Source organism: Solenopsis invicta, chromosome 14 (genome assembly GCF_016802725.1).
Source record: "Solenopsis invicta isolate M01_SB chromosome 14, UNIL_Sinv_3.0, whole genome shotgun sequence".
NCBI classification, from domain to species: Eukaryota; Metazoa; Arthropoda; class Insecta; order Hymenoptera; family Formicidae; genus Solenopsis; species Solenopsis invicta.
In genome coordinates, this window is record NC_052677.1 from 14,391,607 (window position 1) to 14,416,866 (window position 25,260).

General features: G+C 47.5%; 1 protein-coding gene and 1 long non-coding RNA gene across 3 annotated transcripts in view; one reads left to right on the plus strand and one right to left on the minus strand.

The window, feature by feature from the left end:
- The window catches only part of LOC120359611, a 77,314-nt gene extending 74,550 nt beyond the window's left edge, over positions 1–2,764 (plus strand). The window contains exon 2 of the long non-coding RNA XR_005576389.1: positions 16–2,764. This is a non-coding gene — a long non-coding RNA (uncharacterized LOC120359611). The remainder of the gene's footprint in view (positions 1–15) is intronic.
- Positions 1–25,260, minus strand: part of LOC105207784 (mucin-19) — a 247,762-nt gene that overhangs the window by 96,317 nt on the left and 126,185 nt on the right. The window lies entirely within an intron of this gene.

A 25,260-nucleotide genomic window follows, 5' to 3' on the forward strand; every position in this document is an offset into this window, starting at 1 on the left:
CATTTTGTTTTTCAGGTTTAGCCAGGTGAAGAATTACGACGCGATGTCACCGAACAACATTGGGGGATGACAAAAGAAGGCTGGAAAACGAAAGGGGGGGCGGCTGGTGTCACGGCAAGAAACGGCGGGTCGCGCGCGTGCAACAAGTGGTAGATGCGAAAGAGAGATCGACGGATGTCAAGTCGTGGGGAAATAAAAAAGTCGCCCTTATCCTCGCGGGGCGGGCTAATAAAGGTCCGTGACAACAAGCGACAAGAGGGTTCGCCCGGAACTCGGGAGGGAAGAACGGCAGGAAGCACAGAACGAGAGGCTTAAAATACCGTCGAGTCGGCACAATGGAATTTTATCGAGGCACCTCCGGCCTTTTTTTCTCTCCCTCCACCGCTCTCTTCCTTTTCTTTCTCTCTCTCTTTCTCTTCCTCTACCTCTCGTTTCGCGGTAATTCGACCTATCGTGCGCGTAAGCAGATAAAGCTTCGCGTCAAGCGGAAGATAAAAATTTTTTCCAGTTTTCTCGCGGAGCTCCGAATTACACGTGGAAATACGACAGGAAAAGTTACACGAGTGCATGTCAGCTCACACGCAAGATTATTAATTGTACAAAAGCATGATCAATAGAATGGAGATCTGTTATCGATCGTAGCCTGTTGAAACATGTTATATAATTCTCGTCTTTTATCGAACGAAAGAGAGATTGCAATTAAGACTAAAAGTAAAGAGATATCGCTTTTCGATCACGAAGTTACTAACGGTCAACGCGATAAATGCCCATTATAAAACTACGATAATTCGATGCGTATTTTTTAACTTGCCGTCAATCGGCGAGATAAAAATATCTACGACTTTCATTGCAAAGAGTTTATCTCGAAACCGCCGTGAACGCGAGGTTGTAACGTCCGACGATAGGGTGAGGGCAAAAATGCAGGATCCGCAATTCCTCGATGCATCCTCAAACGGTTCTCGATCCATCCGGGTGCACCGGTGAAACTTCTAGTTGCCAATGCGATCGGATCTCTCTTTCGGGGGAGGAGCGGCGTGGTACTGGCGGATGCTAGCCGTATACGCGGATGCCGATGCGTACGCGGACGCTCGGGAAAAAAAGCAAGGAAGTTCCGCAGGAGGAGATCGACCGATTTAATTAATTCCACCGATCCGTAGGCTTTGATCCCGCCACCGACGGAATATCGTGAGTTCACCACGACGGAAAACAAATATACGAAGTCCGACGCGGCGTAACTCCCGGCCTGCTTAACATTACGTAAAAACCAATTACGTGGGAATGCTTCTGTTGATTGGTATCAGAGATGGCCCCCGGTAGTGGCGCTCGAACGTAAGCTTGGGATTGAAAATACCCGTCGGGGCTGAGGGGAGAAGGGGAGGAGGAGTGGAGGATCGCGTTGGTCGAAATGTATCCGATGTCAAGAGAAGCGACTGAAGGATCACCGTCCGTCGGGGAGAGAGCGGCGGCGAACCTGCAATGGGTGTCCAAGGGGGTTAAACGAGAATATGTTGCATGGCACGTGTCACTTTGAAGCGCGTCCGTGGGGAGGACTCGCGTATCACCGGACAGAAATTTTTCAGCAAACCTCGTTAAGTTTTCATTTGCCAAATGCAGACGGCATCGGTCCGACTCCTGGCTGGACGGCTAGGACTGTAACGCCGCCAGCAATTACCGCGCCCCTTTTTTTTCACCCTCGCGATATCGACCGCGCGCGCAACTCCTATTACATATGCGAGCGCGGATACAGCGTTTAACTCACAGAGAGAGAGAGACGCGTGTCTTAGTGATTTCAAAAAACATGCAATTAACGTCCTTAATGAAGAGTTTAATGAGAGAGAAAGAGAGAGACAAATTAATCTCGAACCTCGTACAATATCATATTTCAAATGTAGAGAACGTAAAGTGTGCAAAACTCAAGACAACGGTTTCACTAAAATTTTACAACAGTGTACAAGATTAATACTAGAACGCACCAGAATTGAAGTAAACTGGCAAAGTCTAATAAAGAAAGTTACAACGAAGTTGCTTCACTTGGAGCGAACTGTCGGAGACTTTCCTTCGGACCCGGAGTATACCTCCGCCTAAGTAAACAGGAAAGTGAAGCTAAAACTAGCCGCGAAGTGCGGCCGGATCCAGATATTAAATCAATTCGAGTGTGTAAATACATCCTTGCGCTTACGTATCGCGGACGCGTACTCGAGGATCGAAGGAGCGACAGAGACGAGAAAGGGAGAGGGGCGGAGGGGATCGTTACTGTCCACAGATACAGAGAGTATGTACCCGAAACCGTAAACGGAGTTCGGACAAACCCCCCGGATAACCGCCGGGAGGGTGCGCCCGACGACCTTCCTGTGATCGGCGTTCCGTGTAATCGCCAAGTATGCAGATGATTAAATTTGCAACATCATCGCGGCAACCCTAAAGGCTCGGTAAAGGGCTGCAGCCAACGGCTAAGCCTTGATACGAGGAGTTTGACTCCGTGGTTTAAGGGAGGAGCCAACGTCTTCCGGGTCTAAGATTTCGGGTATTTTGTTAACGCAAGAAACAGACTTTGTGAGACTGTACGTCACAAAGGGTCGGATGTCCTGGGAGAATTGCCAAACGTAATTCTCGTATCATGATGACGAGTTTTACCATGCAATCCTTATTGCAATCTGTGTGTTTTTTTTTTAGGTGTTTTTCTCCTATTTATAGACTATTATAGATATATTTGTAAAAAAATATCTTAATAAATTGATAATATTACCTATATACTACAATATAATTAACCAGCGTGCTTAATACGTAATTTAAGAATTAGCAGTTAAAAAGCGTATGTTTAAGTGGCTCGCCACAGAAAGAACCCCTCAAAAGTTCGATGTTACGGATAACAAATGTAATCTCCCGAGAAAACAGAGGTAAACGAGTATTGTGCGGCAACGGCACACTTCCTCCTTTCGCCGTTCCACATGTCGAACTTGATCGTCGTCAAAAACATTTTGCCGAGCATCCCGAACAAGCGTGGCCATTGTACGCGAAGGGGGAAGGGGGATGGGACCATATGAAATTCCAGAGACACGTCGCGCACCGCGAGCAAGGAAAATATCATATTTTTGACCCCCTCGCCTCCTCTCTCCTCTCCCCTGAAGAAAGGAGAGCAATTCAGCATCCGCCTGGTTTAGCAAACGAGCGTCGCTTCCTAGATTCCCATTGTCATCATCAGGGCCCGAAGATCGAGCCAGGTAACGTCATATTCAATGGTCGACCAATCACAATATTTTTGACGAGTTATGTCAGAGCATAATGGGACCGACGAAAGGAAGAAAGAGAGAGAGAGAGGAAGATAGAAAAAAGCGAGCGGAGGTTTTTCCACTGTAAACTCTGCGTCTTCCGTGGCAATTCGTGGTCCACAATGGGTCGCTCCTCCAGAGCGGTGGTCCTTGAGCCTTTAAAAGCACAAAGACACACACTGCTAGCCTACCCGCGTCCTCTTCTTTCCATCTCCTCTCTCGCTTTCTCTCCCCGCGATCCAGCGATATCCCGCTCATCCTAGGACGCCACGGTCCCTTGGGACGCCGCCGAGCGTGCGTAACGCGCTCAGCGACCCGTGAGTTATGAGGGAAACGCGCAATATTAATATTTTGTATCATCCTCGCGTGCCCCCGCTCGCAACGCGCAGCCCTCTTCGGGCTGAGGATCAGGAACAGGACGCGACCCTCGTCCCCGACCCCGTTCTTTGTCGTTTGAAGTCGTCTTTCGCCGCCGCCAGAAAGGAAACAGGCGGCGCGATGCGGAATGGCGAGGGCGAAAAGACGACCTTCTCGCTACTACTTGCGATACAATTTTGCAAGAGATGCACGCGACCCTTTTATAGAATAGTGCTAGACGCTCAATATATAAATTGTTTTCCCTTTTAAATATTGTTGAATTAATTATCATGATCATTACTTGCTTTTTTCTTCATTTCTCTGTACATACGAAACTTGGTCTTTTTCGACATCGTCTTCGGTATCTTTGTACGTGCCCGATCTCGAAAAATCGCTCGGTGAGAGTTTTATGTAACGAATGTAACCACGACGAAGATTGTTATTTGCTCTGCGGCCGCGCTACATTTCAGAAATACCGAAAATAAACCATAGGTCTCAGGTGGTATTGTACGGTGGGATGTTGAAGCATCATCTAAACTAATTGTTGACAGCCGGACAATGGCGAAGCAGTAATAATAACTTGCAGCTCGCTGGGAAGCGTATTGTGTTCGGGGATCGGCGTCTTTACCTGGATCCTCCAAAAGAGGACCAGAGTGGGCAAAAGTCTCGTCTCTTCAATTATCCCACCAAGAAAAACGACAAGTCGCAATTTTACATAACGACGAAATTTCTCTGCGCTTAAGAACTTTATCGGAAACGGCATAATTAATAGAATAAAAATGGAAAACAAAGTTCCCAGATAAATCTTATTAAAAGTACAATTAATATGTAATAATCGCATTTTATATAATTTTTTAAATATAATTTTACGTTAATCACATAACATTTTCTTTTTAAACAAAACAATTTTTAAAATATATTTCCTTTCAAGATATATTGCGAGCGAGTTTTTTTTTGAACTTCCACACACACACACAATTAGTATCGGCGTCAAACAAAAAGTGTATTCTGCTAATATAATAGATGACTTTACGTCGCTTCTGTTCTCTTTCCGTGGACGGTTCGAATTTCTTCGGAAGATGACGCCGATCCGGCCGGGTTCCTTTCTGCAGTCCGGCGACGATGACAAGAGGGTTCCCTTATAAAAACAATGTGTGAGGATGACTGTCAATATGTCGGATCGTTGCGGTAGGAAATCGCGCCTGTCGGTTGAAAAATGAGAGCGACCGAGAGAGGACGGGATCGGTGGGATAGGTGCGAGGTGAAGAGGCAAGAAAAAGAGAACATCGAGAGCTCTGGAAGGTGTGACCGGCGCCCCGCCTCTCGATGTGGTCGCGCTGCGAAGGAAATTATGGACTAAACAGTACTTTCACCGGTCTCGGTTATTTGTATTATTTCCGACACTGTATCCCGTGTGCCATTGTTTCCGCCGGGATACACCGAAGCAGATCGACAGCGGCCGACTGCACACGGGCCTTAATGACAGCCGCGCGGCAAATCGGCGAAACGAGCCGATAATTGAGGGCACCGTTGTTATTTTTCCGGAGCATCGGCGATGATTCCCGTCCGCGAAAACGCGCCGCGTCATCACGTTCCCAATTTGTATCGATTTAGCCGTCTCTCTCCTTTTCTCTGTTCCGCTTCTCACTGAAAATGGGTCTTCCGGGAACGTCGAAGATCATGGAAGACGCGCTTCTTTGAGGTAGATATTCAAAGCTGGTAATCTCGCGAACCAGCAGCCGTTTCGTCTCATAATCGATCAATTTTGTGATTACAACTATCGATTACATCAAAGTGCCGAGTCGATCAGTCGGAGAAGCGAGAAAAGTCTCTTGAGAAGACTCGCGGATCTCCAATATGTAATATATTTTCGTGCAGGATCAGGGACATGACTTCCTCATCGACGTACGCGTGCGAATCCTAAATTCAATTTTCTCAAGCAGTAAAGAGAGCGTGAGTCCTGGATAAGCACATGGCCCTCTTCCTCCGATTGCATCGTCGAGAACGACGCGTCGTGGCATTCACTTTCGTTTATCATTTCTCTTTTTTTTCCAACATCTCTGCTTTCCATAGCGGTTGTCGGGCACCGTGACGCACGACGAGACAGGGTGAAAAAGGGAGAGAAGGGACCGTTGCGCGAGATCTCTTTTATGACCGCGAAGACGTTGCGCAGACCTCGTGCGTGCATTTTTGCAATTATTATGTGCTCGCGGGCTAAGGATACGGCCGCGCGATATCCTGTTTGCTCACGCACGACCGCGGAACGCGCCCCGTGGGCTATTACGGCAGAGTGCGGTAAAAGATGGTCGGGGAGGCAGAGGAGACGAGACTCGAGGAAGACATCCCCTCCGGATGGAGAGGTGACCGCAAAATGAGAAAAAGGTTCCATTGTGACGATCGGAGGCGCGATACGATGATACTGATCGCGATTCCGCAACGGAGCAGCCCCATCGCGGCAACGGATGGTAAGTGGTCGTTTAAGAACATTGTTGCGCCGGATGTTTAATTTTCGAGGCGGCTCCCGCTAGGAAAGTGGACACCTGCGAGCACTATGACGAGGTATGTGTATTCTCCGTCACTGCCGGCCGAGCCGCGAATAAAATTGCGGAGATCCTCTATTGTCGCGGTCTCGCATCACTACCGCAAAATGTCGACCAGCTGTGCGCGGATTGACCGCATCTGTCAATACCGCAATTGATTGGACGAAATCGTAGGTAATTATTTTAGCACAACGTAAAACTTTGCGTTTCTTTTTCCCCTCTATAGAAACGGTAAAAGAGTCAAACAAAGACAAGGTCTTTACTTCATAGTGAAACATTCTTTTGATATATCAAAAAGTTCAAGCTAATGTAAACTGAGCTGTTATTTCCTCTCACATTTTTAAGTGTTGACTATTATTGTCTTTCTAATTTGCATATAAAAAAATATTAGATAATATGATAGCCAAGAGAGAGAGAGAGAGAGAGAGAGAGAGAGAGAGAGAGAGAGACATAATTTAAATTGATATAAACGTATTTAGTAAAGGGATAAAATTTCTTTTATATTTTGAAATAAATCACTCGACCAGTGTGTTTCGAAAGCTCGGCACGTTCTCCCTCGGGACACTTTGTGTTTCGTGCGTATAGATTGCGCTCGGTTATGTCGGTCTACGTCGAAAGTGGCACGAAATAATTTTGCGGCGGGGACGTGATCGGCGACGCCGCGACGAGAAGAGGAGACCACAGGTATGACGCGGGGCGTCATCGTCGAATTGCAAGAATGCGGCCCTCTTCTCGCTTCTCGTCTCCCCCGTCGGCGCGTAGCGGAGACTTTCGAGACGAAATTACCCTCCTCCGGGTGACACTGCGTCGTGGTAATGGTCGGTTCACATCGCATTCCTGCACGCAAGCCCGCCAGGCGACACTTTGGGTAACGATCGGTTCTGCCGGCGCCGAGCGCCTCTCCCGCCGTAGAGCACGATGATGACGACAAATTCGCTCCTCGGCGAGCGCGGGGGAAAACGCTTACGGAATTGCGCTCTCTTTCGTCGCGATCTTTTAATAAATCGCGTACGCTAACCTGGGTCACGTTCGATTCTTCGACGGTCGGAAAATATTATGGTCCCGTGCCAGCTGCGCGACAGAGCGTCGTTTAAAGTCACGGCACTCGATCTCCTCTCTTTCTCCGTCTCTCTCTTTCTTCACCGAACGAGAGTCGCTGCTGCCCCCAACGGGGGTGCGTTCTCGATTTATCACGCGCATAACGACCTCATTGTCCGATTCACTTAGCGTCTTCTGAGACGGATTGTGCGAATGCGCGATCGGTTAATTCTTCTCTAGGGATTTCCTTCTCGCGCACTTCGATTCATCGTTAATAGTTTCTTTGATTACTTCGCGTTAGAAATCGATTAATTGAATGCACAAAGAGTATCTATACATATTAATGACATTTCTGATAAGATTTAAATTTCATATTATTGAGGATTAAGCAAATAACGTCTTCGTGTCACTTCAATTTCATTTGAATGTTATTCTAAGTGTATTAATCTGTAAAGGAACGCGTTCTATGATCGATTCCGTGCTACTCCGTGTTACGCAAAAGGTAAAAGAGAAGAGATGGAGCAGAATTTATTTAGTATTTTAGGGTGTCACTCCATTCGGAACACTCCGCAAACAGAAAAATAACGAATTTGCATGGCGGGAGAGCATGTTGTCACTAGTTGTCAGTCCGTCGATTGCACGGCGCGCGGCGAAAATAGTTTAGCTGGAGTACGACGACGTCGACAGGTCCGACGCGACAGATGTTTCGCGTCTCAGCGACACTCTTGTATTTCTGTCCCACTCAGCATAAACAAGCGAGAGTGACGATTGCGCGTGTACGAGAATAGACTTCTTCCTGGCGACTCCGGCGTTCGTAGATCGCGAATCGATATCGAGTTTCGAATAATTCGATATGAATTTTCGCGGTTGTCGCGCGAGTAAGAAGATAAATTCGTGCAATCGATAACTGTATCAAACAGCATAGCTCGATTTATCGAGTACACATTCGCCAAGAGTTGGGCAATTTACTTATACCGACGTAAGACCCACTTAATCGAGCATTTCGACCGAAATCCGCGCAGCATTCGAGACACAATAAATCTTCAATCACGACTGAATAAATTTTCAGTCACCCAAGAGACCTAAAATCGGTCGTAGCAACAAAGAGAACGTTCTTCATTGCACGACGGTTGAATTACGACGAAGAAATTCCCTCGCGTCGCAGCGACGGACGATCGCGGCGATGACCATTCGATGACCGGCGTCGTTTTTTTTTTCTCTTCTCCTTTCTGCGAGATTCTGAAAGCGCGGCTGCGGCGGCAGTGAAGGCTGTCCGGATGCAGATGGGGCCGGTCACGCCGGCTGTAATTAACAAGGCGGGCTTTGTGGGTGTTTTGTCGCCGGCCGCGACACGGCTGTGACGAGGGAGAAATTCTCTTCGCGTCCATCGCGCGCCCGGGGGACGCCAGACTATAAAACGCTCTTTGTGCGAAGCGTCCGGCGAAGCGTAAGCGCTGCCGGAGGAGACAAATGTAAACATTCTCGCCGGTCGCGAAGAAGAGTCCTCGAGAGTCGCCAGAGTGAGGGAGAGGAGGAATAAGCGAGAGTAGGATCTTCGCGGCGCGCGGGGATTACGTGTCGTATTATACCCCGTGCACGCGGGTCGTGTGTGCGTCGCGCCACGTTGCCCCGACCCCCGACGCCCGAGAGATAGGTGGACGGATAGATAGATGGAGGAAGAGAGAGAGAGAGAGAGAGAGACTCTCTCCTGAGATATCGTATTTCGTAAGGGTCGTAAGGCAAGAAAAGTAGATGACGCTGGACCACTCGGAGATGTCTACTTCCGAGCCGCTCCTCTTCGCGGAGCGCGGTCTCGCCTCGAGAGTCATCGTGGCTTGTTTTTTCGAGTCCGGCGCTGGCCACGAGTCTCCTTCCACGACCCTCGGCCATCGGCCATTTCAATATCAATGAAGCGGAAACCGGCGTCCGCTATCACTCGACGCGAGGAGTGTACTCGCGTCTATGCGGGCGATAAGGAGCGCAGAGTAGAAGAGGAGGAGTGCGCTCGAGACACGCTTTACTGAACGATGTGTCACTTGTCCTTTTTATAAATCCGATTATCAACGTCTCTGTTCTTCAAATATATAGCTCAGTATCGCGATTACCGATCAACCTTTAATTATAAACTCTGCACTGGTCGATTTAATAAAGACAAAAGATCTTACATCGGCCGTTAAGAAGCATCTTGCAGCGCTCCGCAGCTTATCCTACTTTTTTTTTATCGCGCGTTCGAACCACCAACGATGTAACGATTGGCTTCGCACGAGCCGGATCCTACCGGATCATCAGCGCCAATTTTGACATACGTCCCTCTCGTTTACCGCTATTATACAACGCCGTTCGGAACAATCATCCTAGATAATCTCTTTTGCTCGTTTCGAAGCAGCGCGATCAAGATACTAATGCAGAGTGCCGTTCGCGCCTCGAGACTTCCAATTAGCTCGCGCGCCGATAGCGTTTTCGACGGTGCTCTTGCGGTAACTTAATACCGGAAAGGCTCAATGTAGGCGCACATTCGCGCCATTGGCGAGAGATTATCGCGCGAGACAGCTGAAATCTGCAGCCGCGCGATAAGTACGCAATCCGCTTCGGAAATTTGGCTGCGGTCGCGCGGCTCGAGAATCATTACGTTGCTTCCCTTCGCGCCTCGTTCGAGGCGTCCGTCCAGTATTTGTAGCGTCAGCGAAGCGGAAACGGACACCTCGAGGTGAAACGCTACTACGCCGAGTCGCTGCGCCGCGCCACGCCGCGCCACGCCGCGCGCCGCACGGCGAGCGTACGCACTCCTACCGCGCGCATCATGTTGCGTCGCTTATTTCAAGTTGGTGCCACTCGGAAATATCCACTTACAAGAATGACCCACGTAGGATTCTTCATCCCACATATTGTAAGGGAAAGTGAGGCGCCTTCGTCGTCATCCTTTCGTTTGTATGATAAGAGTAGCCATTGAAAGAGAAACTGATGTAATGATAAGGTAAATACGACGTTGCAACGCAAGATTCATTTCATGAAAAGACTAAAGAAAAAAAATGACGACTGAATGAAAACAATCTCGTACGGATCGCTGTAAACAATTCATTAACTCGTAAGACGATAATGTCGATCCGAAGAACATCCTGAAATCGTGATCGGCTCATCATGATCCTCGCGTCTATTAAGAGAAGAATAAAACGCGCCGCAGAGTCCGGGTGGCGCGGATCTTTTGTCGAGGAGCAAAAGAGCGCGTTGTTCTAACGATAAAGACCTCGTTCCTCGAGCGATAATTATTAGGACCAATAGCGCCCACCCGCGGTGTGCGACAGGAATTCCAAAAGCTGTTCGGCACGCGTTTCTCTCGGAAACGGGAGGCTCGAGATCGGGGGAAGGGAAGGCGGGGAGACGAATCTCTCCGTTGGAGAGATCATCGGCCGATCGCCGACAAGGTCGGTCTCGCTCCGACAGAAAGCAGAGACAATACGCCCCCCGCGGCGACGATGTATATAAATTGTTTTCGAGGGCGGGAGTTTTGTGCGGCCGCACGTGACAACGATCGAGAGATTCATTTGTTTAAATTCGATTAAATTCGAATCCGCGTTTGGGATCCAACTGATTGAAAAAAAATACTAGAAAGAGCATCTGTCCTTCTTCAAGTAATGCATTTGATCTTCGATGACCAAGAGCAATAATCATTGTAATAATAGTTGTGCAATCATCGTATTGTTAAGATATATCAAATGATTATAAAAATTGATGGTGTAATCAAGAAGTTTATGTCTGTTGATCAATACGACTGAAAACAACTTCATCGCAAAAGTTGACAATGGATTAATCAGCGACATTTCTGTTCGAAGCGAAGATAAATAAAACACGTCGCGGAATGAAATCTCGAATGCGCGAGTTCATTAATACGTACGATGAAAACGGACGTTGAAAGCACCAGTTTCCTCAATGAGTCGAAAAGCGCCGTGCCCACAGCCATTCGAGGCCGGACGGCGCGGCGCGGCGCGCGCGGCGCGGCGGCGCGACCCTCCGTTGCCCGGGTTATCCCCTTCGGCAGCGGCGCGACGATTAAAAGACAAAAGGTACCTACTCGCCGTCGCTCTTTCGCTCGCCTCCGCTTTCGTCCACCTTGTTGCAGCAACGCTCGCGTTCCATTGAGCCGCAGAAAAGGTCCGCGGAAGCGCGCTCGCGCGCTCACCGCCGGTTTTGTGCCGCGCGAACAATGGCGCGCGCTGCTCAGCTGCGGTCCGATGTTTTAACAGTGTTTCCAAACACACTCCTACGCTTTTACGGGGAGGGCGCGAGAGACCGCGGGCCTCTCTCACGGGATACGATTAACATGCGGTATTTGCTCAGCCAGCGAGACGTCGCGTCGAGAGAGACGCGAGTGCGCTTTTCTGCCTGACGCTCTCGCCGAGTGGAAAGACATTGGCCTGTATTCTCGGCGCACACTTGACGTTGAATACGTCTGCCCAAACCCCTATCTTACCATCGCCGTCGAGCCGAGTCTCCATGCTAGATAAGCATATATCGGAAACAGGCGCGGTCACTGGCGCTAAATATCATTGTTCGACTCTTGTATTCTCAGATATTTCTTTAATAAAATCAAGTGCTCAAATTTCATACTAAATTTTGCATGGACTTGAATTTGCAAAACTCCCTGCGTAACGAGCAACATCGCGAACAAGAGTGTTTCATCCATGTAATCGGTTATTATTATGCAAGTGATTTAGCGAGCATTACACCGCGTTACGAATCTCTGTCGAAATTGTCTATAGATAAAGTTCGATATTAGCTTCTTTTGCCGTATTTCAGTCTATTAGCATTTCCAATTGAATAATACATTGTCGAAGGCATGTTATTCGTCGACAGACGCGTGCGAATTATGCGTCCACGAGGCGGGCAACGAAGCCGCGCTTCGGAGTCGGTGCTCGCGGGCGAGCTATGGTAATGCGCGAGGGACACGGGCTTACACACGAGGAGGAGACTTGCACGGATACCTGGGATAAGCGTTCCAGGAGATGGTGCCGCGGGCCGCAGGACCGCGTGAGTACGGTCCGCATCAAAAGAAACCTGTCCTCCACGAGAGGAAAATGGCTACGTTACTCACTCGGGAATTCTGCATAAAATTTCCACGAAATATGCATACATGCGCTTCCCGACTAGGCGCACTTGCTAAAATTTAATACAACGCGTCAACGACAAAATAATGAGAAACCTTTATTTAAATAGCTTTGACATAATCCCTTCATTATTATTGTACAATGAGGTCAGTGTATTGTGCGTAGGAACAAAATATATTGAAAGATTAATAATGTTTTTATAAGCGAGATAAAATAAAACCAAACACAACAATGTGTGTAAATTATGTTGCGATTGGCTTATCTTAATTGTTCACAACTATCTTGTATTATGACAAAAAAAAGTGAAGATTAAGTCTTTCGAATATTTAATTCTATTGAAAGATTTATCGGCGCACAAAACGCATTTATTCTTCCTCAAATGTGTGTACAATAATAATACAATAAATTATAAATAACGCAGAAATTATCAATGTTAAATTTATCATTTTATTTAGAGCGCGTTAATTTTAACAGTAATTTGGATCTCTCGAGAAAGCATTGCTCAATGAAGTGTAACCTTTACAAATTTGGATAAGCGTTACTCGCTGTACTCTTCAATCTACAAAGTGCTAATGTGCATCGTCAATGAAGCCTCGAGCGCATTTCTCATCCTTTTTTTTTACACGTCAAAGCGAAGCACGTCGAAGCATCGAGTCGCTCTCGTCTTTACTCCCATTAGCGACGATCAAAGTATGACACGTCCGATCTTAACGATCTTTCCGGGTGCCTTCGAAAAGCGACCTCTATTAATAACGATAATCACACCACGAACGTACGTATTTTTTGCCAGGAGTACAGTCGAGCTCATCGTCGAGCTCATCGTCGACGTGTCGATGACGATCCGATAAGACTCCTAAATGGATCTGGTCGCGTCGATCGTCGCTTCAAAGTCCCGCAATCTCGTTTTCAACATTTCGGATCTCATTCTCCGGGAGATGTATTGACCCGCGGCGGGTTAACGTCTCGAGAACTCTTCTCGCAAAGCACCAGAGGTGAAGTCAGGACGGCAAAAGCAGCGACCAACCCGGCACTCTTGCGGGTGGCTGTACGTCGAGAAGAAGGTGGACAAGTTGAGTCCTGGGTCTCTCTGAAAGCGTGGGCGGAGCGGAGCACGCATAGCTCCCGGCCTCTTCTCTTCTTTCTCCCCCTGTCCCACCTCTGCTCATCCACCTTCTTCACTGACACACCACCACCACATCCTCCTCCTCCTCCTCCACCGCCGCCGCCGTCGCCGTCTCCTCCTCTTCCTCGTTTTGCTCCTTCTTCGAGCTCGATGTTATATGCGCTCTCTCTACTGCACTCGCTTCGACCCCTCTTTCTCATTCCCTCGCGTGGCCTCTTTATTCCTCTTACGTCCATTTTACATCCACCTTGTAGGCAGCAGTCTACTACCGTTTTTCTCTCTTTGTTGTCTTCGCCGTCCGCTAGGACCGCAGGATGACGTCGAGACTTTAATGCTTCTAGGGCATGCACGTCCACGTGTGTGTGCGCGCGCGCGCGCGCCTAAATACGCGTACCAGACCGTGTGTGCACACACGGATGCGCATACAGGGTGCGTACGGAATGTACTATATATTAGATTCGACCGTAGAGTCGAATCTATAATGTATATCCCGTATAATATTATATCCAATATAATTGAAGAGTTTTCCAATTGCAGAATTTTCAATTGAAAATTTATATTTTTTTTTGTACATACGAAGTACATTGCTATTACAATTTTTTCAACTAATTTTAAAAATCTTACTCAACTTTATCATACATTTATTGTTGCATGTTGAAAAATTCCATCGAGATTAGCTGTGCTAGTAGTAAGGATAAGGTTGATTCAAAATTCGTATTGTAAATTTATGTGGCAAATGTTAAGCTCATTTGTTTCTCGTGTCTCGTATTGTCGCGTCAACTGATCATCGCGCTGAAAGAAGCAGAACTCAGGATCAACCGACCGTATACGGCGCTATGATAAATGCCTATTTCACGATGCTGCGATCTCACACGATGCCGCCGGGACATCCTGTGTATATGTACAATATATATAAATATATATAAATATGTGGTAATGCCTGGTCGAGGTAGATTACACGTTGAGCCGACCCGTCACCCAGCCGCGGATCGCGCGTCTCTTCGCCCGTTTCTCCGCATCTGCAAGACGATCGTCCCAAACGTCGAGGAAACTCCGGAGGAAGCTCCGGGATGCATGATGCGTCCGGGCCTTCTCGTCTCGAGCAGCGGCTCGTCTTTCCCTAGGCGATCACGCCGTCGAAGTACATCGCACACCGCGGGCTAAGGTCGGCAATTAACTGTTATGCCATACACGGAGGAAGAGAAAGACGGAAAGAGACGGGGGAGGGGGGCGGAGGACAGCGGCGATCTTGAACGCCTCCCTTCTCGGTCATCTAATAAGATTCGCTTCGAGATACAATGTGTTACATGCGCGATACACGAGCCGTTGCGTTGGTCAGCCGTAACACAGTCGGAGCTCGTCGCTTCATGTAAAATGCAGTTAAGGAGTAGACCGAGGTGGTTTCTCGGAAAGTATATCGGAGGGCCCTCCTCCCCCCCCTTGCTCTAGCCGAGCAGAACGTATTATCGCGTGCACGCGGAAACGGCAGGCGTGGCGAGCGAAAAGCCTGTCGGTGTTGTCCGAGCGATTTATATCCGCGTGTATATAGATGCGCTTAAATATTTGTATCGGAGAAATATGCTGCGAGGAGATGTACGCTGCTATCTCTATCGTAATTGATATTCGGAAATACCTCGAGAATAATCAATGTGTAATATAAACAATTGAAATTGCAACCAAACGATTTACGTAACTACAATTTGAACGATTTCTGCTCGAAAGTATCAAAGAAATTTGATGTGAAGGAGATCGGGATCTTGCGGCAATTGTACTTATTTAGGTGACTGAATCGACGTTTTCACCTTCAAAAGTCAAGACGATAACGCGAGAGAACTAACTGACGGCAGAGAGGGATGACGTGGCGAATAAAACAGGCGCGTTACACTTACCAGATGTTCGTCAAGTTGAACGGAGCTCCACGGGCGCGTCTCGATTGCAATAGGAACGATAACATCGTGGGGCACCACCGCACGAGACGAGAAAGAGAAGAAGTGGAATGCGCGCGGTTGGTGAACAGCTGATCGCTCGATCGCGGCCGTTCGCGTGCCGCGCTCGGGCCGAGCCGAGCCGAGCCGAGCGGAGGCACGGCACGGCGCACCGGGGCGATTACGCAATTAACATTCGGTTTAATTATCCCGTGCCCCGGAGCTTAACGGGCTAGGCGAGCGAGCGAGTCCGCCTCGCCCCGGTCAGCGCGCGGCCACGACGGCGGCGGGAGCTTGCGTTCTCGTGTTGCACCTCGTTAGCACCGGGCAACACCTGGCCCCCTTCTTCCCCCCCCTCCCCCTTTCCTCCCTCGTCTATTTATACTCGGTGCACAATTGTGCTGGAATATCGCGAGCGTGACGCTCGCTGACTTTCCGCGTCGCGAAACAATGCGCACTGTTCTGTTCCGCATACGTCCTCGACGCCACACGCAATAAGTCTTTATCTGGAGAATCTATTACTCTGTACCGTAAACGCGGATACCTGTAGCGCTGTGTACAAATATGCGTAAGTGACTAAAAATATTTGAACAATAAAGATTATCGATTTTACCATTAGAAAACAAACTATTAGAAAAGTATTCTCTTTATGCTTCTATAAGTTAATCACGTAACTAGCAGAGCGAGTTTCAACGGGAAAACTTTTCTCTATCATTTCACCGTCTTGGAATTCGAAAAGTAGAATCGAGATAAATTGGCGGTCGTCAATTCCGTCTCCGCAAAACAATTTTAGTCGTTAACAATAAGCTACCAGCTAAACCCGCCATTAATATCGCGTAAAAGGGAAACTTAGCACCAAATCGCGGATGGATTAACAATTCGTGGTATCCACTTTGCGCGCACGCGTCAAAGTAAAAAAAATCCGAACCACTTTCGCACTATCTCGCGGGCTGCATTAGGAACGATAGATACGCCGGGATAAGATGTAACCTTTAGAGCGCCGAGATCAACTTAATAAAGCGAGTTAGTGCGCGGCACGTAGCACCAACTTGGGTAATCCGCGTGGCTGCGCCGACAAAAGTTGCGCCAATTCGGTTCGGTGTTGCGACGGGGGTCCCGGTCGATCTTGCCGGTTGCAGTCCGATACACCACGGCGCGCGATGGTTTCGGTAATAATTGTGAAAATCACGAGCTCACGATCTTAATTGGCGACGACGGACGGCGGACGATCGAGGGGAAAGGGTCGGACCTACAATCCATTTCTACGAGAGCCTTTTCCACGCGCATAAAAGAAAACATTATATTCGCGCCTTCTGTTAAATGAGAAGAGTTGAATTGAGAATTAAGGATACATTATTATAAGCTAAGATTTAGTTAGCCAAGTTTAACCAAAGTGGATTTATTCGTCATCGAAACGCTATGAGACGTCCATTAATCTTGCGCATGACACGTTATTACACTACGTTGTTACATTCTTCGGAATAACGAAGACAAACATAGTGAAAGGGTTATAGATGTTAATAAAATCGTTGGCCTATCTTATTCTACTCGAAAATGATTTTATCCCTGGATTACCTCTTGAAAACGGCACTAGCCGGTAAATGCATCCACATATCGTTCTCGCTGACGTTTTAATTCCCCTCGTCAGGCTTTCGCAATGCGAGATAATCGGGCCGCGGCCGTAACGAATCGCTCGTAAAACTAGACGACTGTCCTCGCGGCTGGTAATTTTCTTCGGTCCCCTTCCTCTCCACCGACAATCAGCCCGCAGCCTCGCCTCGGACAACGACGCTCGCGCGCGCTCGCGGAGTCGCGCACGGAGCTGCCAGTCGCGGAGGACAAAGATCTCACCGCTTACGTTAACCGTAGAAGCCGCGAGGTGAGCCTCCGCAAGTCCGAGAGATAGAGTCCCCCTCCGGGCACTCTCTCGCGTAGTTGCTTCCTCGCCCCACCGGCGACCGGAGCCCACTGACGTAATCGAAGAACCCCGGGCAGCCAGATCACAGATTAAACAACACTCGAGTCCTTCTCTTCGATAATTACCCAGGTCGGAGTAATTGCTGCAATCCGGGAACGGCACGCAGTTACCCGCGATAATTCACCCAACGGTGATTTCGAGTCAGATTGCCCGGGCAGAAGTTACGTTATACGCGCTCGACCATGCTCGCGCGCGCGCGCGCGCGCTTCCACCGAAGTTGGAATTGGTTAAGGCAGAAATTGAGAGAAGGAGGAAGAGAGAAAAGAGAGAGAGAGAGAGAGAGAGAGAAAGGGACCCCTTGTGCCGTTCTCATAGTTGCCCCCGCCCCCGCCCTCGTCTTCGCCTTCATCATCACCGTGCAGCGCGACCCGTGCGCGAATGCAATTGTCGAAATCGGCGTGGATTACGCGTTCGCACCTGCTGCGTGCGCGCGATGTCTATTCGCCACGAATACGCCTGGGGATATAAGCTATCCCCTCGCCACACGTAATCTTCACGACGACGCGAGGGATGATGCTCGCGTGACGATTCCACGATTTCGCAAAGATACCGGGGCGATATGCGCCCTCGAGAAATTGAGTCTTGCGCGGATCGAAACCGGAGAGATATCAATCGACTGTTGGGAAATTTCTATCGTTGCCTTCTGTCGCATTGACCAATGTACGAAGTATTGTTACCTCCTATGAAATAAAATTTTCCCAATTGTTAATTTACAAAACAATTATCAGTATTAATGAATGGCAAATGAGAGGAAAGACGGAGTTTTACGGCGACTGAAACTAACTGAATTTCTATCTTTCCTTTTTTCATACGGGGGTGGGGGGAATATGGCACTTCTGAATAAATGCTGACTTTCGACCGCTCTAGCGTTAAACGTAACGAGTGGAATAACGGCGGGAGTGGTTATTGAGGATAATGAAGAGATGAGTCACGTCGAGTCCAACCCAAAGCGGAATCGGCGCAATTTTCGTCGGCTCTCGTCGCAGAAATTGCGGCGCGGCGCGGCGCGCTCGCGTGAATTTCTAACAATTTTCTCCGGCGAGAAAAAGTCGACGTCTGGATAAACCGTAAAGTAGGCGTGGAAAAAAAGGTGAAAGCGGATAAGCAGTGACGTGGATGGAACTAGAATGGCTCGGACGAGTCGGGGATATGACAGATATGTTGTTCGGCTTTAATTATAGGGGCCCACGTGAGTGATGTATCTCACGCGAGCCGCCGCTCGCCTGCATCTACGCCGTGGCACATTTCGAAAAAGAAGAGACCGCGCTCTCACCGCGCCGCGCCGCGCCGCGCCGCGCCGGTAAGGCACCGATCGATCCTTGCGCTAATATATTCCGGTCCCCGAAGGACACCCCACCCCTCGGAAGACAATATTTTCGGGTTTGGCTTGGTCTCAGTTTGTAATTAAAAGTTCTCCCCTCCGTCGCCGCAGTCGCCGCCGCGCCGCTCCCGATGGGACCGTGGCCGGGGCCCGTGTCATTATTTTGAACCGCGCGGCGCCAGGACCCAGTATCTCATCTTTCCACTGAAACACAGTGCCGGGGACAGGGGGGTCCGATGTAACGGGTGTACCAGGAAGAAACCCTGGTTCGACCTGGCACGACGAGTAATTTAACATGCGAAGACCCGGGTGTCTTCAAAAATTAACGGCGCGATTAATCGGCGCCGATGCTCCGCGAGTAATTGCCGCCATTACGCCCGTGATTGCGCGGCGATTACTAATTAACGCGCTGTGTACCGTTGATTAACCAGCCGCTCGATTACCAACGATCGACAATCGGGCCCGCGCGAGTCCAGGCACGTTTCATCACTGATCAAACGAGTGTCGGTTACAACGCGACAACGGCGAAGGATCAACAGTAATTACTTTAATACTAATTTTCATTTAACGTTTTGAAGTTTCGTCGGCATTGATACAGTCGAATGACGGCAGGTTAGATAGGATACATCTAACAATCTGATAATTATTTTGTACTAGCTTAATTAACACTGACGTGACTTGAATTAATATTACACAAGCTTAGTTGATGATTATTTAATACAAATTGCTGTTTTGCTGATGGGTTAATCAACGCTAGCACGTTTGATCAAATTCTATCTTTCTCTCTCAGTTTCTACCCGAGAGTTACAACAAGAGTCATAATCCAGAACTCGAAACTCGTTAATCATCCGATCGCGCGACTCGCCGTAATCGGAACGGAGATACTTGTTTTGTCGCGCTTGCACGCTCCGCGTCGCGGCACCCGGTATAGAAAATCACCGTAGATGCGTGTCTAGAGGCCTTTTTTAAAGGCGTATATAGAGATGGGCGGAATGCCGGCCGTTTTATTTACGGCCACTGGGACAGTTTTTAATTTGTTCTCCCTTAGGGGAGGTGGGCCAGCTAGAGCGGGGAACGAAAGAGAGAAAAGAGAAGAGAGAAAAAGAGAGAGAGAGACTTCGCTGTCTGGTCTTTAAGAAATTTTCGACCTGTTAGTCGTTAGAGCCCGAGGAGGCGTTTCTATGGTTTTCTGGTGCGGTGTAGCGCGGGAGAGGAGGAAAAGGGGTCCGGTCCTGGAGAGGTGGCGGCGGTCGACGCTAATAAATCCTTAATTATAATTGCGCGGACGCGTGACGGGAATAACTCTCTGATTTAATTATCGGATCAACAGCTGTTATCGGCCGGTCGCCGGGACGATTAGTCCTGAAGTTTTTGGAAACGAAATGCTGTAACCGAATGGGTCGAAGGCCGCCTGTCGCCTCACTCGTGTTATCATATCTTTTTTATGTTTGTTGAATTTGTCGCGAGTGATATACGCGCAAATGCAATCGTCTCAAAAATAAATTAGTTTTTGTTTATACGTGACGATTAATCGCGTCTGCATTGCAGTTAGTAATAACAAGAAGTGACAAAGAGAAGACCGATTTCTTTGAAGGTAAAGACATTTTCACTTTTCAATTTCAAAAATAAATCTGTGATTGTCTGTTCCAAGAATCTAATTGTGGTGTCTCCGTCGTTTACATTGATTTCGAATATTCTTTAAAATTTTCTCTTTATAAAGAGCGCGAATTTCACTAGATATTCTTCTCTCCTTCACTTCAAGCGATTACTTTTTTGCCAAATATTCAGCAACAACTCATTTGATTGCCCGTCACAACAAGAAGAGGCGCTTCCAGTTTCTCCAACCGAGATTATTCTTGTCGAAGATATCGTATAGCTGAACAGCAGACGGATTGTCTTCCTACATCGTCAATTTCGGGCCTTGTCGTGGATAATTTGGAACAGGTCCATTTGAGCATATGGCTGTTTTTTATCATTACCAGGAATTCGGGATCTGTCAAAATGTCCCGACCGCAGTTGCGTTAATTACGGGTCCTCGGGGGCCTCGGCGGAGTCCAGAATAATTATAATAATCAGAGAGGCACGCCCCTATACCCGCGTTCCTCCCGTTTCTCTCGTCTTTCTCGCCTCTCACCTGGCTAGAAACAGGCGGTTGGACAGATTTTTCGGTATCACACGGTTCGTACGACCGAGAGCAAAGACGAGTGACAGGACAGACGGAGATAGGATAGCAGGAGGCATACGAGAATGCGTTATTATTCTGCCTCGGCCGTCTCGTTTCTCTCGCCACCTCGGGGGCACGTCGACGGGGCTAACCGGCACTCGCACCGATCGCGCAAAAAAACCTAATGTGCTTAATTGCAATTTATTTTCGTTCCGGCGAAATCGAGGTCGTCGCCGTCGTCGTCGTCATCGTCATCATTGTCGTCTTTATCGTTGATTCGCGCCCCTTATCGTTGATTCGCGCCCCACGGCTACGCGCGATGCGATGGATCGATGATCTATTCTGGAGCGATCTATCTCGCTCCTCTCTCGTAGACGGGAGGTGGAGGGTTCTCGAACCGGGATAGAGACCGAGGGTCTGATCGGGGCCTGACCTTTTCTGTCTCCGCTGATTTACGAGCGCCGGCAACGAGCAGAAATCGAACTGGAGCGACCGCGACGACGGGGCACCTTTAATTACGGGACACCAGCTGGCTGCGCGGCCGAGATCGGTGAACTGTCAGATTCGTTCGCCGGCCGGCATACAATTTCTCAGCGTATACGTCGCGCGATAACCGACCGTCGCAGAACTTTTATAAAAGCTGTTCACAAGCGTTTTTATCGACATGTTAAAATAGTATCGTATTATGACACGATTCTCTACAGCGCATGTTGTCACAGTATGCAATTCGCATGTCTCGATTAATTTTGCAGTTGACGTCTAAATTTTTGATAGACGCACAATGTAGCAGAATTGATACAATTCTAATAAAATCAGTAATATATATATTAATAACTTCTGGCGAGGATTTTTTTGATAATAAAATTACTGCGAATTGATATTAAAACTAAAAAAAATTCAAGATAATTTCACTATACAGGGAAGTCATTTTCGCATTCTTTTATCATATTCTTTCGGTTCCATGCCTTCTCTATACGTAAGAGCGTCAATCTGAATTCCTATAAAATTGTCTCGGTACCTAATCACCTGATCGCCTGTTCAGCGTACATAAAAAAATTTCGCGTAATTCGCATTCTATCCGCGGACGACGACCTTAATGAAAACCACTGCGCCTCTGTCATTAAGGACCCCGTCTCACCTCAACTTGCCCCTTCCGTCCCCTGCTCTTTGTTTCATTGGTCGGTGTTGTGCGAAGCTCAGAGCCCTCACGTGTGGAGGGGGGAGGGAGGACCTGCGGGGGTCCGAAACCGTCTGTCATCTCCGAACGACTAATGGTTGCTTCACGCTGCTTCATTATATTTTCTAAATGTAAATTCGTACAAGGTCCCAGACTCTCTTTCTCTCTCTCGTATAGCGCCCGGAGGCCGGGGGGGTCCTTATAAAACTTGGGACTCTTCCTCGCATTACGACAGACGAGGTCGACGGGGCGGGATGCGGACGGGAGGAGGGGACGAGGAGGGTTCAAGAGTGAATCCAGCCGCGGGCTAGAGTCGCGCATCGTTGATTGCAGGCGACAGTTTATGGTCCTGTCTCGTCCTGCGGACCAATTAGCCCTCTAGCTTCCAAGAAGACCCACTCCTGGGTGCCTCCCTCCCCTTTCCTTTTCTCTTTCTCTCTGTCGCTACGGTCCTTTTATCATTTTACGACCGGCGTTAGCGCGCGACCACCACCTCGACATTCGCACGGGACGCCCGGTAGACAACGGTAACTTTCACGCATGTTTTATAGTCTGAAATTGTATTATGTCTCGGAGCCGAAAGGCCCGAGACGATCAGACTCGTCCCTCCCCGCGCCGATATAATATGACAAAGACTTTTTCTTGGCGCCAAGCCAAGCCAAGTTGTAAAAATGAAGAAGACGATATCGCAACATTAAAATAATTTAAATTTGACGTTTTTACTCCTTTAAATAGGAATTAAAAATTGTATATATAATGGATATTTTTAAAGCTTAAAAAAGATGTTTTGTACTTAAAATATTGTATTATTCCTTTATAGACTTTTATAGTTTCAATGGAGGGATGATTTTTCAATTATTTAATCTATGTATAATTCCTTCCTCGGTTGGTTTTTTAACAAATGCAAATCTTGTAAAATATATTGTAATATAGAATCCATCAAAACCAGCATCACTAAAGAGACATGATATAAATTGTTTTTATATTAAGAAGGAGAAAAAGGCTCATTACGTAGCATATTTCGTAGTCAAATTTCTTTGCTTTCTTCCTGAAGTTCCCCCTCACTCTCTTTCTTTCTCACGCGTGTGTCAGTTGCAATATCCTCGGATCGGTTGATGGAGTAGGTCTTCTGTGAGTCGAAGGAAGACGTATGATTTAAAATCATTTGCGAGGCAGAATTAATGCCTCGATAGTGGCAGTTACAATTACAAAGACGAGAATCATGACGTACACATAATCGGCCGTCCACAAAGAAGAATCAGCCGTTCTTTGTCCCATTTTCAAGTCTGTGGTCAATCACTGACGGCAACCTTCGAAAAATCGGCACGAGTTAATTAGCGGCGTGTATTGTGTAATTGGTTTTACCATATGCATCATCGTGCGAAAAAAAAATTATAGTCGAAGGTGACAGAAACTACATTGTGTACCAATGATTTCTTATTGTTATACCAAAGTTCTTTAAATATTAATCAGATTATTTCAATACTTTCTACATGAAATTTTGATAGAAACCTAAATATAACCTAAATATAAAACATTTTTTAATAATAAATTTGATTAAAATCTTGCATTATGTAACTATATTAAACTATTTTTATTAAATTAAAAAAGAATGAAAATTTAAAAAAATTTCATCTTATTAATAAATTAGCTTAATGAAACAAAGGAAAAAGAAAGAGAAAAAAACTAAATTTTTCAGAAAATAAAATTTAGTGTAGATACTAAACAGACTCTTGAAATTTTGGAAGTCTATAAAAGCATTATAAATCTTCTATTTAAATTTTCGTTATTTTATTTTTCTCAAGTTTTACTTCTCCCATTTTTTTCAATCTTCTTCGAAAAGAGACCAAACACACCAATTTGAGGTAAAATGGCACTCTCAGCGGTAAAGAATAAAATTTGACTTTTTGCTTCCGAGGTTCATAAAAACTTTGTTGCCCGACCCGACCCGTGTCGTGGAATGTTTGATTCGCGCATTCCTCTGAAATAACCTGTTTCAAGTCGTCTGCGTTTCCCCGCGCGCGGCACGAGACGCGTCGAGTAATCGACGTCGCGGGTCCCGTCGCGGTAAGAAGGAATTCGTCCGTGGGGGAAAAAAGCAAACGAGAAGGCGCAAGGGCCCCACGATTGCCCGGAGCGTCGTCGACGATGCGTCGCGGCTATTATGGGGCCCGGGCCTTTTTGCGAGGCGGACCGATCGGTGGGCCATTGTCTCGAGATGATTGCAACACGTTCGGGGCTGCTTATAATATAGGGACTCGGCGGCCCCCTATCTCTGTCTCCTTTCCCGCCGACCCGTCCCTCCGCGCGGGCCTTGTTGCGCGTCCCCGAACCCACTTTGGAAGCTGCGGAGCAGAAGCGGTCCCGAACTCGACCGTAGTACAGAGACACACGGAAGGGCGGGCACCCGATTGTTCCCCCCTCTCTCTCTCTCTCTCTCTCTCTCTCTCTCTCTCTCTGCCCTTCTCCGATGCAGAATATGGATCCTGGTTAATGGGATCGCCACGGATCTTCGTTTGGAACCCTATGGTCTCCTCTCGTCTTCTTTCTTTTATTCTCGACTCGTTGTATGTAAGTAGAGAAGATATAAGTTGGTACATATCAGATTTTCATTAATAATCACGTTATGATATAAATTATTACTCCTAAGTAAATTGTTTAAGTGCTCATATGTCAAAATCTACATGTAAATTTTAGAAGTTACATTTCAAAGAGCACTGAAATATCTCGCTATTTATTTCTGATTTATCAATCTGCTATTTGTTCTTAAGAATTCCCGACAATGGTGTCGAGCTATATGTATTGTGTACCTTTTAGTAACTTTTCTTTGACAAGTATCATTCTTCTTTGTTCGCAATAATCTTTTATGAGATTGCGTTTATTTCCGAGCAACTCTTATCACGGGAACTCACGAAAAGATGTTGATATCCGATTGCGCGTGAGGATACGCGGGAGGAATCCTATGCCCCGTTCGTGGGAAGAAAAAAGAGAAGGGACGTTCGGTTAATGGGATCGTCTTGGATCGTCATACCTTTTTTCTTCATCCCGATCCCAGCTTGTTCGTCTCACTCCCGGTTCCGCTTTACCGCGGCGTCCTGAGAGAGGACTTTCGGAGACTACCTCGACGACAACACCCAATGAACGACCGCAGAAAAACTCAAGCAATTTGAGTCTCCCCGTTGCTTATTACCAATCGCCTCGTCAGTCACAAATTGGCTTGGCGAGACCGGTGTGTGTGTGTGCGCCGTGAACTCCCGACGGGATCT